Here is a 15,825-nt window from a genome sequence, read left to right on the forward strand (position 1 = left end):
ATTTGAAGGAGATGATGACCAAAGAAATTTTACTTTGGTAGTGGAAACCACTTCCCCTCGCGATGCCTTCCAAGAATGAGAGGTCCACTTTCTGGACTATCAATCCTTCTCACAGTCTGGTGCATCCCAAATCTTCCACTTGGTCAAACCTTCCTACAGTTAGGACCAAAGCCAAATTCCCTCGTCGATCCTTTCTAATAAGACGGCGGGTCCCCGGAACTATCAAGTTAACTGCCACCTCTGATAGCCATTTCTCCATCAGTTTCGTTCAACTAGACGATGGATCTGATAAGACTATCAAATTAACCATTACCTCTGATAGTCTCCTCCAAATTTCCCCCGTCGATCCTCTCTAATAGGACGATGGGACCACTCCCACTGTCATGTTAACAGTCACCTCTGAAAAATCAACTTATCAGTTCTCTTTAATAGGATGGTAAGTCCACAGAGTTGCTCAAATCGCAACAAACTCCCACTGTCATGTTAACAGTCACCTCCGACAAATCAACTTATCAGTCCTCTTCAATAGGATGGTAAGTCCACAGAGCTACTCAAATCGCAACAAACTCCCACTGTTATGTTAATGTTGGCCTTCTTATTTTGATGATGTTTAACAAACAATTTACCACTAATGTTATTTGTCTAGTATTTGTGTTTTCCTATTTATTATAGACAAACAATGTAGTTGGAGGATGGATGGAATAGCGCTTCAACGATCATATCCGAAGGAGGTTGGCGGAATATCGGGTTGAAGCTTATACAATTCAAGTTAAAGATCAAGTTCAAGCTTCATCCGCAACGTGTACCAAGTTGAGCTTATTGAAGATCAAGATTGCTTGGGTAAATTTAGTTTAGGTGTTATATTATGTGTGTTAAGTACGTTAAGCTCAATATCATATACACACACATTTATTGGTTTCCTTGTATATATATGTAGTCACATATATATACAACACAAGTTTTGGTTTTCATGTTTATAAATATGAAATTACATATTTCATATTTATTATTGTGATTTGGTTTAACTACTTAGATATGAAACAAATATATTTTTATATACATACTCCTATGTTTCATTCTCTAATGTATTTGTGAAAATATCATATTCTTAGTTTTTGGACTTAGCAATAATCATATACATATCTTATTAAGTCTATATAATCATTATGCATAGTTTCAAAACATGGTTTAGCCAAAATGTCAAAATTCACATGTTTACATTTTCATATTTTGGACTATTTTGTAAAATGATGATATTTTTCATTTGGGAAGTCCTTTTTGGAAACCAGTTATTGTAGCGTGTTTACTATCATGTCTACAATCATTCCCCAAAGTTTTACATTTTTTGGAATTTATTTCATATTTTTAAACAGTGTTTTAAAATCAGAAAAACGGTTTTCAGAACTAGTTTTTTGTAGTATCAGTTATCGGTCGACCGCACCGGTCGACCGCTCATATGTTCAGTCGATAGTGGGCAGCAGAGAGTTTGTCGGTCGACCGGTGTGGTCGACCGAGAGCTCGAAATTTCCATCGGTCGACCGCACCGGTCGACCGACGAAGTTCTGCTTGTATTCTCAGTTTCAAATTTGGTTCGCGGTCGACCGCGAATTTTTTCGGTCGACCACTGATATGACCGTTGCTTCCCAACGGCTATTTTCTGAGCTGATTTTTCTGGGGCTTTTTGGACTTTTGCTTGGGGTTTTGGCTGAGTTTTGGAGTGGGTATAAATACCCCATTGCTGTCATCTTTCAAAATAACCAAGAGAATGTTTTAAAATAGTTTAACAAGGGTTTAAACTTGTTTAGTGTTTGTTTAAGTTTGTGTTTTCGGTTTTGTGAATCAATTCCACAAGAGCTTGAGGAGATTATCTATTGAAGTTTGAGCTTCCAACTATCTTCCCTCCATCTCTTGTTATCAATTGAGAAGTTTTCTAAACTCAAACTCTAGCTTTACATTTATATACTTGTTTGATTATCATTGTTCTTAAGCTAGATTTTATATTTGAGTTTAGTTGATTTGATTTTATTTACTCATTGTTACACACACCCATTTTGAGCTTATTGTATTTGCATTCATAATATAGTTGGGTTGGTGAGAGTTGTAACAATTAAGTATGAGCTTTCATTGTGTTCTCATCCATATTAGAGAACAATCATTTGTTATATTTATGCTTATTTGTGAGATCATTTTGTAATACACTTGTACACCGAGATGAGTGTGTGGTGAGAGTCAGGGATCGTTCCAAGAGGAGTGGCGTCGGTTGACGAGCCTAGAGAGAGGTTGTAACCGAGCACTTGAGGGAGACACGGCTAGGTCCAACACTTGTGTGGGTGTAGAGTGTGTTTGCATAGTGTTTGTTGTGTGAGAGTTTTCGGTGAACTTGTAAACCGAGTGTGTAGAAGTTCCGGCTTCCAAACCGGGTTGTGATAGTGGATTCTCCCCGGGAGTGGGGAGCGGAGACGTAGGACGGAAGGTCCGAACTCGGTGATCATATTGCTTGTTTGAGTTTGTCTTTTGCGTATTTGTTTTTGCATTTATCTTATATCACCTTGTGTATATTGCATATTCTTACACATAACTCTTTGTATATCTATCTTGCAAGAATATATTTGTTAATTAGTTTTAATTGGCATATAATCAGATTAGATTAGCATAAGACCCTAATCACCCCCTCTAGGGTCTAACAATTGGTATCAGAGCTTGGTGCTCTTTTATTTAAGGACTAATCTCCTTGAGTTAAAGATCCAAGTTATCTTATTTGTGCTAATCTAGTTATGATTATTTTTGTCTTGCTTGCATATTTTCACATATATATCATGAATATGAATATATTTCGTTTAGGCTATGAATCAAATATTGCTCCTAAATTCATCAATTTTTCCTATGCACAATAGGCTTCTAGAGTTAAACTATTTGTTGAATCTAGAAATATCGACTTATGGGAAGTTATTGATTGTGCTTATATTGTGCCCACTTTGAAGATATCCAAGTGGAGCAATCATGATAAGAAAATGTTTTCAATGAACAAGCGTTTGTTAGAATTTTTGCTTAATGCTTTTGACTCATCCATTTCTAACAAATTTGTTCATTTTGATAGTGCTTACAATTTATGGAAATTCATAGAAGCACATCAAGGCAACTTGGAGGAAATCCGACAAGCTTTGGAGGATTCTTCTTCAAGTTCATGTGGAGCATCATGCACACGGCCACAAGAGGATAACTCTTGTGTAGTAAGCAATTCTGATTCCGATAATGATTTATCTATTGATGAACTCGCTTGTGCATATGAAAGATTATCTCATGCCTATACAAAATTGCAAAATAATTTTATTGATCTTAAAAGCAAGCATGTAGAATTAAAATCCGATCATGAGCTGCTAGTGTCCAAATTTGATGTCATTGAACAAGAAAATACTATGCTTAAAGAAAACAATGACATGCTAAGTTTTGAAAATAAAAAATTAACTTCATCTATTACTAGCTTAACTCATGCTAATAATAATGCCATGATAGAAGTAGAAATAATTAGAAATGAGTTTAATTCATTTAAATATGATCATGTTTCATCTACTTCTATTTCCAATGCTTGTATGCATAATGATGAGTTGAATCATGTTAAGGATCGCATATCATCTTTAGATTCAACCCTTAAAACATGCATTGTAGATAATAAGAAACTTATGGACTTGGGTGCAAAGTCTCGTACTACAACTTCTAAACCCGTACACTTTGCACACTTGTATAGCAAAGCTTATAAATGTTCTATTTGCGGTCGTAAAGGCCATTTAGCTAAGTTTTGCTATGATGCACATAAATCCTCCAAGACTAATGTTTCTTGTGCATCTCATAAGGCTTCTTCATCACATGCACATGCACATGCACACTCTCATAAAGTTCATCATATGCATGCTCATGTGTATTCATGTGATCTTTGTGGTCGTTTTGGTCATTTGGCCAAAAATTGTTTTGATTTAAAAAAAAATTATTTGCCAAATGTTTCTAGTAGACCACATGTTTTTAAATGTGATGTTTGTGGTAGATTTGGCCATTTGGCAAAGTTTTGTTATGATTTAAAAAAAATATTCAAACTTGCCAAATTTCTCAAGTAAACCACATTTGTTTAATAATGTTTCTCATTTGCAATATAATTTAAAAGAAAAATCTTTACTTGCAAATGATTCCCGTGCACGAGCTAATGGTCCACAAAAACAAATGGATCTCTTTCATTGCACGTATTGTAATTGGAAGGGTCATTTGAATGAATATTGCTTTGACCGTGTTAGTGCACCATATGTGTCCAAGAGGGTTCATAACCCAAGGGATTTGAGCTTAAATGATAGGGGTCATGTCTCTAAATTTTTTGGTACCAAGAGTTCTTGGGTACCAAAACAATTTTGAATTTTAAACCAAGAATTTTAATGTTTTTATCTTTCTTTTTCTTGGTTTTGAAAATTATGCTTTAAAATCTTTGGTTATGAAAACAATTTTTCTTGTATCAAATCCTTTGTTATCATGATTATTATTTTTGTTTTTTGATGAGAGGACTGTGTTCATATAACCCTCCGGATTTATTGGGTGTTTATTCCCAAAACTTGTTTACCGGATGCTAAAATATTTACATGGGTTGATACTAGCTCAATAGCTAGATATAATTGCCTCTCTTGATTTTTGAAAATCAATGATGATTTGGTTTTATGTTCTTATATGATTTACTTGTGATTTATGATTTCATTGGTTGATTTGTTTTCATTTGAAAACCTTTTACATGATTTTCATGTTCCTTTTCTTTTGATTTCATAAATCTATTTTTGATCTTCATGTTTTTGTTAATGAGACACTATTTTCATATTGAGATATTTATATGTGTTCTCGTTATCTTTTTGTATGTGAGTGATATTTAGCATATTCATGTATGCTTGCTCACATGCATGCCATGATCCTTTATTGCATATATTTTATATGGCATTTTGATAGGGGGAGCTATTCCCTATTCTATGTTTGTTTTTATACTCACCTATGCTTATTGATAGGGGGAGCTTTCGCTCTCTTATTCTTTTTGTCCCCTTTTTGATGTTGTCAAAGGGGGAGAAATATTGTGAGTATATTCTTTCTTGTTTATATGCATGTGAATTATAAATTATATATTCATTTCCTTCATGCATATATCTCTTTTTGTAAATTGTTTGTCATCATCAAAAAGGGGGAGATTGTTGGCCTTCTTGTTTTGATAATGTTTAACAAATAATTTACCACTAATGTTGTTTGTCTAGTATTTGTGTTTTTCTATTTATTATAGACAAACAACGTAGTTGGAGGATGGATGGAATAGCGCTTCAACGATCATAGCCAAAGGAGGTTGGCGGAATGTCGAGTTGAAGCTTATACAATTCAAGTTAAAGATCAAGTTCAAGCTTCATCCGCAACGTGTACCAAGTTGAGCTTATTGAAGATCAAGATTGCTTGGGTATATTTAGTTTAGGTGTTATATTATGTGTGTTAAGTACGTTAAGCTCAATATCATATACACACACATTTATTGGTTTCCTTGTATATATATGTAGTCACATATATATACAACACAAGTTTTTGTTTTCATGTTTATAAATATGAAATTACATATTTCATATTTATTATTGTGATTTGGTTTAACTACTTAGATATGAAACAAATATATTTTCATATACATACTCCTATGTTTCATTCTCTAATGTATTTGTGAAAATATCATATTCTTAGTTTTTGGACTTAGCAATAATCATATACATATCTTATTAAGTCTATATAATCATTATGCATAGTTTCAAAACATGGTTTAGCCAAAATGTCAAAATTCACATGTTTACATTTTCATGTTTTGGACTATTTTGTAAAATGATGATATTTTTCATTTGGGAAGTCCTTTTTGGAAACCAGTCGTTGTAGCGTGTTTATTATCATGTCTACAATCATTCCCCAAAGTTTTACATTTTTTAGAATTTATTTGATATTTTTAAACAGTGTTTTAAAATAAAAAAAACAGTTTTCAGAACCAGTTTTTTGTAGTATCAGTTATTGGTCGACCGCACCGGTCGACCGCTCATATGTTCAGTCGATAGTGGGCAGCAGAGAGTTTGTCGGTCGACCGGTGTGGTCGACCGAGAGCTCGAAATTTCCATCGGTCGACCGCACCGGTCGACCGACGAAGTTCTGCTTGTATTCTCAGTTTCAAATTTGGTTCGCGGTCGACCGCGAATTTTTTCGGTCGACCACTGATATGACCGTTGCTTCCCAACGGCTATTTTCTGAGCTGATTTTTCTGGGGCTATTTTTGTCATTTGCTTGGGGTTTTGGCTGAGATTTTGAGTGGGTATAAATACCCCATTGCTGTTCTCTTTCATATGATCTAAGAAGTTTTTAAAACAAGGGTTTAAACTTGTTTAGTTTTTGTTTAAGTTTGTTTTAAGAAGCTTTTAAGCATTTGAGTGTTTTCGGTTTTATGAATCAATTCCACAAGAGCTTGAGGAGATTATCTATTGAAGTTTGAGCTTCCAACTATCTTCCCTCCATCTCTTGTTATCAATTGAGAAGTTTTCTAAACTCAAAGTCTAGCTTTACATTTATATACTTGTTTGATTATCATTGTTCTTAAGCTAGATTTTATATTTGAGTTTAGTTGATTTGATTTTATTTACTCATTGTTACACACACCCATTTTGAGCTTATTGTATTTGCATTCATAATATAGTTGGGTTGGTGAGAGTTGTAACAATTGAGTGTGAGCTTTCATTGTGTTCTCATCCATATTAGAGAACAATCATTTGTTATATTTATGCTTAGTTGTGAGATCACTTTGTAATACACTTGTACACCGAGAGGAGTGTGTGGTGAGAGTCGGGAATCGTTCCAAGAGGAGTGGCGTCGGTTGACGAGCCTAGAGAGAGGTTGTAACCGAGCACTTGAGGGAGACACGGCTAGGTCCAACACTTGTGTGGGTGTAGAGTGTGTTTGCATAGTGTTTGTTGTGTGAGAGTTTTCGGTGAACTTGTAAACCGAGTGTGTAGAAGTTCCGGCTTCCAAACCGGGTTGTGATAGTGGATTCTCCCCGGGAGTGGGGAGCGGAAACGTAGGACGGAAGGTCCGAACTCTGTGATCATATTGCTTGTTTGAGTTTGTCTTTGGTGTATTTGTTTTTGCATTTATCTTATATCACCTTGTGTATATTGCATTTTCTTGCACATAACTCTTTATATATCTATCTTGTAAGAATATATTTATCAATTAGTTTTAATTGGCATATAATCGGATTAGATTAGCATAAGACCCTAATCACCCCCCTCTAGGGTCTAACAGTTAACACTACACCTCTGACAAATTCAACTTACCAATCCTCTTCAATAGGATGGTAGGTCCTCAAAGTCGTTCTAATCACGACAATCCCTATCATGTTAACATCACACCTCTGACCAGAATCTACTTACCGACTCTCTTCAATGGAGCGGTAGGTCTACAAAGTCACTCCAATCGCGGCAGTTCCTATCAGGTTAACGATCACCTCTGATAGCCGACACCGTCATTCCTGCAAATGACATTGTCCGATCAGTCGTCATACTCATACGTCCCTAAACGACCTGATCCTTTCAGAGTGTTCTAATATCCTTAGAACAATCGATGGGTAGTAGCCTACCATGTGATGGCTCCTATAACAATCAATCGTCACACTCCTATATCCCTGAACCATTTGATTCCCCCAGCACCGTCTTTCTCACAAAAGATGTTGTTATTTGATAATGGCCTACCAAGCGATGTACCTTTATCCAAATAGTAGCCTATTATGCGATGTGCCGCTATTTTGGGTTCGTTTTTGCCCCAAGAGAAGACAAATTCGGGTTCGTCTTTGTCCCAAGAGAAGACAAATCAGGGTTCGTCTTTGCCCTAAGAGAAGACAAATCAGGATTGTCTTTGCCCTAATAGAAGACAAATCAGGGTTCATCTTTACCCCAAGAGAAGACAAGCTTCTCCTAGACTCCCATGGGTATACGAGTATAAACTGTTTCCCAAACCTTCAACTGGTATACGAGGCTAAACCGTTCATTACCTTTAACGGGAAGTTCCTAGAGAATATTCTTAAGGATAACCTGACAACCTCCAACTGGTATACGAGGCTAAACTGCTCCTTACCCTTGACGGGAAGTTTCCAGAGAATATTCTTAAGGATAACCCGGCAACCTCCAACCGGTGCACGAGGTGAAACTGCCCCTTTACTCTAACCGGTGCACGAGGCTAAACTGTTCCCTTTCCTCCAACCGGTGCACGAGGTTAAACTGCCCCCCTTTACTCCGACAAGTATACGAGTATAAACTGCTACTCTCTTTCCTCTAACCGGTGCACGAGGCTAAACTGCTCTCTTTCCTCCAACTGGTGCACGAGGCTAAACTGCTCCTATTCTCCAACCGGTGCACGAGGCTAAACTGCTCCCTTTCCTCTAACCGGTGCATGAGGTGAAACTACTCCTTTTCTCTGACTGGTACACAAGGTTAAACTACTCCCTACGTCCAAACGCCTCAAATGGCTAAGGATAGAGGAGAAATCTTAGCATTGAGCGTAAGAGGAGCTCCTCGACAACTTACCATGCTAAGGGCAAGAGCATGGCTAGTCCAACTTAAACGGTAGTTGGTAAAGACAAATCAAGTCTGTTGATAGCTGAGGGTTTGCTAAAAATCCTAATTCAATCTTGCCGAGTTCGTTTGGAAGGCGCTTCGCTCCATCTGAGCAGTGATCACTTTGCAGGCCTTCATATCCAAAGTGTTCCAGACCCCATGCGGCCTAATTCAGATCTAAAAACTTTGGAGGGGGTTCTATAGGCAATAAAATTTGCTTTTAATCCCTATCAGAGAAGTTCAGAATAAGACTGCTAAAACCTCGCCCGAAATAGCTAAAAAGGGGAAAACGTTGATATCTCTCAAACCGAAAAGAATTTGGTGAAATGGATAGGAGCAAACCGAACCATATGGGATGGGTTTGGTTGGCTCTATCTCATCGAGATATTCAATTTTCATTTATAATTCGTTAAATTCCGACTTACGGTTTGAAAGTTATGACCTGTTCTTCGTGGCATGTTCTGGAGCTCGCCTGCATAAGTCAAGCTCGCCTGTAGAGGTCGCCTGCAAAGCTCGCCTGCATGATCCAGGCTCGCCTGAAGACTGAAGCTCACCTGAAAAGGGTGAAGTTCTCCTGTAAGGAAGTCCGTCTGTAAGGCTAGAGCTCGCCTGAACATTGGAACTCACCCGAACTAAGCGAAGCTCACCTGCACAGCTTCGCCTACGAGGCTCGCCCGCACAGCTCGCCTAAAGGCTGAGCTCACCTGTATAGTACCCAGGCTCGCCTACATGCCAAAGCCCGCCACGTTCGTATGCAGACCCAAGCTCACCTACAGACCCAAGCTCACCTATAAAGGCTGAAGCTCGCATGCAAGGAAGTCCGTCCGCAAGGATAGAGCTCGCCTAGCAGCATTGAAGCTCGCCTGAGTGAGATTCGCCTGCATAGATCGCCTGCACAGACTCGCCTACACAGGCTCGCTTGCACATTGAACCAAGCTCGCCTGAAGGCCTAGCTCGCCTGACAGCTCGAAGCTCGCCTGTTTGGCTGACTCTCCAGCACGAAGGTTCGAGCTCGCCTAAAGACCAAGCTCGCCTGACAGCCTGTACCTTGTTTGCGCAGACTAAGCTCACCTAACAACTAGAAACCCGCTAGCTTTTTCAGCCGCCCACTTGGAGAATAGGAACAGTCACATCAGTGGTCAAATCCCATGAATTAAGGAAGAAAGCATGGCGCTCCTCACCAAGCAAGAATAGGGCGGCTGACAGGACCCCCTAAGTGGTCACTTCCCACAGCTAGGGCGGCTTGCTCCCTCACCCCTACTAGTGGTCAAATCCCACAAATCAAGGGATAACCCATGCCATCCCTTGCCTATTTAAAGCCACTTTCAGCCAACGTGAAGAAGGTTAATTAGCTGCTGCTGGCTTGGCTGGCTAATCTTCCAAAGGTTGAACCTTGGATCATTTGCTAAAGGCTCCCTCATTTGAAGAGACTCGTCTGAACTCTCAGACTTGAGGCTCTCAAGCTCTTCGCAGACTCTTGCATAGTAGCTCTTTGCAGACTCATCTGAACTCTCAGACTTGAGGCTCTTAGGCTCTTTGCAAGCTCTTGCATGGTAGCTCTCTCCAATCAGTCAGTCGACAAGCACAAGCCCCCCGTTTGGCCTCGGGTATAGTCGAACTCGATCAGCACAAGCTTCTACTGCGTACTGAAGCTCGCACGCAACTTCGCTCGGATCGTCCAAGGGAAGCAAACTCGGTGCGAGAACCGAGAGAGGCGTCCTATCGCTGCCAAAGTCCTCACGTTAAACAAGGAGGGTATTCCCTCCACTTCTGTTATAATTTTTGATCCATTAGTTTGTAAGAAGCTGTTCTTATAAATACAAACGAAGTCCCCGTTTTAAGAGATCAGATTTTACACCTACAAATGGAAAAATTATTTTTGTTGCTAATAAAAAATCTAATGTATATATTTTTGAGATGAATGAATTAGTTAATCAATATGTGAAGTGCCTTGCGGCAATTGATGAGAATCCTTGGATTTAGCATAAAAGACTTGGTCATGCCAACATGGAATTGATATCCAAGTTATCCAAAAGAAATCTTGTAAAAGGGTTACCAAACTTACACTTCATCAAGGATACCGTTTGCGAAGATTATGCTAAAGGTAAATAAATCAAATCTATCTTCAAATCCATTAATGAGGTATCAACTTCTAAACCTTTGTAATTATTACATCTTGATCTATTTGGTCCTATGCGTGTTACCTCTCTAGGAGGAAAACATTATGTGTTTGTTGTTGTTGATGATTTTTCTCATTTTACATGGACAATCTTTCTTAAAAATAAAGATGAATATTTTAAGGAATTTTTCTTTTTAGTAAAAAGAATAGAAAATGAAAAAAATTTAAAAGTTGTTAAAATTAGAAGTGATCATGGTGGTGAATTTCAAAACAATTTTTTTAATGATTTTTGTGCACATCATGGTGTAACTCATGTATTTTCCGCCCCAAGAACACCACAACAAAATGGTGTTGTTGAACGGAAAAAATCGTACCATACAATAGATGACACGTACTATGTTAAATGTTTTTGATTTGCCTAAATATTTTTGGGCGGAAGCCGTTAATACGGCTTTTCCTTTGGGGCGAAAGCCGTTAATACGGCTTGCCATGTTTTAAATCGTGTCTTGATTAGACCCAAGATCAAGAAACTCCTTATGAACTCTTTTATAACAAAACTCCATTTATTGGGTATTTTCATATCTTTGGTTGTAAATGTTTTATTTTAAATACAAAAGATCACCATGATAAATTTGATTCAAAAATTAATATTGGTATTTTCCTAGGATATGCACATAGAAGTAAGGCTTATAGGGTCTTCAACAAAAGAACACTTGTTGTTGAAGAGTCTATAAACGTTACTTTTGATGAGACTAATATTTGTTTACAAGATAGTTTGCCTAGGAATAATGATGATGATGATATTGAGGGAGGATTGGAAGGCTTGCAATTAAATGAAACATCGTCAATAGATGCACAAAAAGATGTGGAAAGCGTCAACACTCATGAGCAAGAAGAACTTCCCAAAGCATAGAAATTCACATCAAATCATCCAAAGGAGCAACTTATAGGGAGTCCTTCATAAGGGGTTCTAACCCGCTCAAAGGCCTTGAGTGAATGTGGTAATATTGCTTTCTTATCTCAAATAGAACCTAAAAAGATTAATGATGCTTTAAAATATGAGTTTTGGGTATTAACTATGCATGATGAACTAAACAATTTTTAAAAAAATAATATTTGGAAACTAGTTCCTAGACCTAACAATGTGAGTGTGATTGGAACAAAATGGGTTTTTAGAAACAAACTTGATGAACATGGCATAACAAGAAATAAAGCTCGTCTAGTTGCCTAATGATACAATCAAGAGGAGGGCATAGACTATGATGAAACCTTTGCACCGGTTGTAAGGTTAGAATCCATTAGAATGTTTTTAGCTTTTGCAAGTTTTAAGAATTTCAAATTATTTCAAATGGATGTTAAAAGTGCATTTTTAAATGGTTTTATAGAAGAGGAAGTATATGTTGAACAACCCCCCGGTTTTGTGGATCATTCATTTCCTAATCATGTTTACCGGGTTCAAAAAGCTTTATATGGGTTAAAACAAGCTCCTAGAACTTGGTATGCTCGCCTCTCTAGTTTTCTTATTGAAAATGGTTTTTCTAAAGGAAAGATTGATAATACACTTTTTGCAAGAAAAAGGAAAAATGATTTTATTTTGGTTCAAATATATGTTGATGATATTATTTTTGGTGTTACTAATGAAACTTTATGCAAAGAATTTTCTAAAGTTATGCAAGATCACTTTGAGATGAGTATGATGGGAGAGCGTACATTCTTTCTCGGGCTCCAAGTCAAGCAAACTAAGGATGGGATTTTCGTTTCTCAAAGCAAATATGCTAGAGAATTGGTGAAGAAGTTTGGATTCGAGAACTCTAAGCATGCACCAACTCCCATGAGTATAAATATCAAGCTTGATGCGGATGATAGTGGTGAGGATGTAGACCAAAAACTATACCGATGTATGATAGGTAGTCTTCTTTACCTTACCGCTAGTAGACCCGATATCATGTTTAGTGTGTGTGCATGTGCACGTTTTCAAGCCTCTCCTAAAACATCTCATTTGATTGCGGTGAAAAGAATTATAAAGTATATAAATGGTACTATTGATCTTGGTTTATTTTATCTTAAAGTCACCTCTTTTGATCTTTATGGTTTTTGTGATGCCGACTTTGCCGGATGTAAGTAGATCGCAAGAGTACGAGTGGTACATGTCAATTTTTGGGTAACTCTCTTGTCTCTTGGGCTTTCAAGAAACAAAATTGTGTTGTCTTGTCCACTACGAAAGCGGAATACATTGTCGCCGGCTTATGTTGTGTCCAACTTTTATGGATGAAACAAAGTTTGGTTGATTATGACTTGCATTTTCAAAATACAAAAAAAATTTGTGATAACACTAGTGCTATAAACATTTCCAAAAATTCCGTTTTGCACTCTAGAACGAAGCATATTGATGTACGCCACCATTTCTTACGTGATCATGTAGAGCGGAAAAATGTATCCCTTATTCATATTGATACTAAATCTCAATTAGCGGACATCTTTACCAAGCCTCTTAGTGAAGAAGATTTTTGTCGCATAAGAAATGGTTTGGGCCTATGCATTATTTGAAACTCTTTTTGCTTGTTTGTTTGCTTGGTCACATATTATATATGCCTCATTTTCATAACATGCTTAAGCACATACAAATTGCCAAGAGGAGTGTGTGGTGAGGACGTAGTCGATACCGAGAGAAGTGGCGTCGGTGGCCTAGTGAGAGGTGGTAATTCCGAGCACTTGAGGGAGGCGATACGTGAGGACCAACACTTGAGGTATATTTTATGTATTTAAGTATGTTTCTCTTTTCATTTACCCCACTTTTTGATGGTGACAAAGGGGGAGAGAAATCTCCTCATTGTGCACATAGTAAGGGGGAGCTCATAGATAGGGGGAGCACCCATCCATGAGCTATATTTATTTAGCTTAAATATAATGATTAGTTGTCATCATCAAAAAGGGGGAGATTGTTAGCCCTTATGTTTTGATGATGATCTACAACCACCATTATCGGTACTAATTGCTTATTGAGTGATATTATAGTTAATATGTATATCAAGCTTGTTAGTACCATATATGGAGGATTGGATGGAATATGAGCTACAACGTCAATATCTATAGGAGGTGGAGGCAATGTGATGAAGCAAATGTAAATCAAGAACAATATATACAAGTGAAAGCTTCATCAAATCAAAGCAATATCAAGACTCAAAGAAATGTTATTCTATGTGAGGATATTTGCTAGTTTTTCTTTTCTCTCTAGTGCTAGATTGTAGGTAAGTAGTTATAGATTTTATTTAAAGCTATTCGGGATATCACACACTCTTGCACACTTTTAAAACTCGTATTTTGGTACTTTTGTCAAAATGATGTTTTTCATAAATATGAGGACTTTTTTGCAAAATTCCTCCTCAAACAAGTTTGTCAAAATGTTTATAAACTATTCCCAAAGTTTCACATTTTTTAGAATTTATCTGATATTTTTAAACATGTTTTTAAGTTAATTTTCTGTGCAAATCTGGTCTGTGCATGTTTAGTCGACTCATAAGTCGACTCACGAAGTGCAGCGGAGTTGTGATTTTTCTTTTGCTGAGTCGACTCATATAAGTCGACTCATTAGTCGACTCATAAGTCAACTCATGAGTCGACTCATAAGTCGACTTATCAGAGAGCCGTTGTACAGTAATGGCTAGTTTTAGAAAACCGGATTTTGGGGGATTTTGGTTATTTCTTTGGGGTTTTGGCTGCTATTATTTTTCACTATAAATACCCAACTACCCCATTTATTTTAACCACCAACTTTGCAAGAGAAAAATCAATTGTGTTTAATTCTTGAGTTTAAGAGCCTTAACTTTTAAAATCCAATTCCTTGTTTTACACTTGCTCATCCCACATCCAAAGCTTCAAGTGCAATCTCTCTCCCTGCCATAGGGCTGTTGTAAGAGAGAGAAATTCTTCATTTGCTATCATTGATTGTGTGGTGATCTCGTAGAGATCAACTGTGTCGTGAGATCTCGTGGAGATCAACTGTGTCGTGAGATCTCGTGGAGATCGCTATGTAGAAGAAGTTCCGGCTTCCAAACCGGATTGTGTAGTGGATTCTCCTCGAGAGTGGGGAGCGGGGACGTAGGCTAAAGAGCAAACCTCGTGAACACATCGCGCGTCACTTGGATAACGATTTCTATCTTATCTCCTTTTATTTTAGTATTATATTTTGTGGTGTTTGCTTGTCTTAATTTTTATTGCACAATTATTGCCTTAAGACCCTAATCACCCCCCTCTAGGGTCTAATATATATGTATATATATATATATAAATTTCGGCAGAGTTTCTGGTGTACAATAAGAGATAAAGATCATTAATAAGAATTCTCGTCTCACCAAAAAAACAAGAATCTGAAGCGAATATCTCAACAAAGTAAGATATCGGCTCTTCCTCTCATCAGTTCTAGGACTAACTTGTCGAGGGATCCTAAAAAACTATTACAATGGCCACAAACACAAACGAGCCATATGAAAAGTTCTATTCATTCAAAACCGTTAAAATTAATACGAGTGGATAAAGGGTCAAACGACGACGGGTTCACCCCAAACTTGGTGTGTTGGGGTTTTAGAATATGTAGATCAAGTTCAACGGAGCAGATCATCCACAATGTATAGGTATATATACATATACATACATATACCTATATATACCTATACATATATATATGTATATGTATAGGTATATATACATATATATATATATATATATATATATGAGAAAAATGAGTATACTTGGTACCAAGCACAAATTTTGTGCTTGGTAGTGAGGTGTCTCATTCACATCCACTCATTCAATTGGGGGGACCACATTAACCCCATGTGAATGTGGTCCCCCCATTTGAATGAGTGGAGGATAATATGCCACCTCACTACCAAGCACAAATTTTGTGTTTGGTACCAAGCATACCCATATTCCTCTCTCTCTCTCTATATATATATATATATATATCTATATATATATATATATATATATATATATATAGAGAGAGAGAGAGAGAGAGAGAGAAAAATGAGTATACTTGGTACCAAGCACAAATTTTGTGCTTGGTAGTGA

Source organism: Asparagus officinalis, chromosome 10 (genome assembly GCF_001876935.1).
Source record: "Asparagus officinalis chromosome 10, Aspof.V1, whole genome shotgun sequence".
Lineage (NCBI taxonomy): Eukaryota > Viridiplantae > Streptophyta > Magnoliopsida > Asparagales > Asparagaceae > Asparagus > Asparagus officinalis.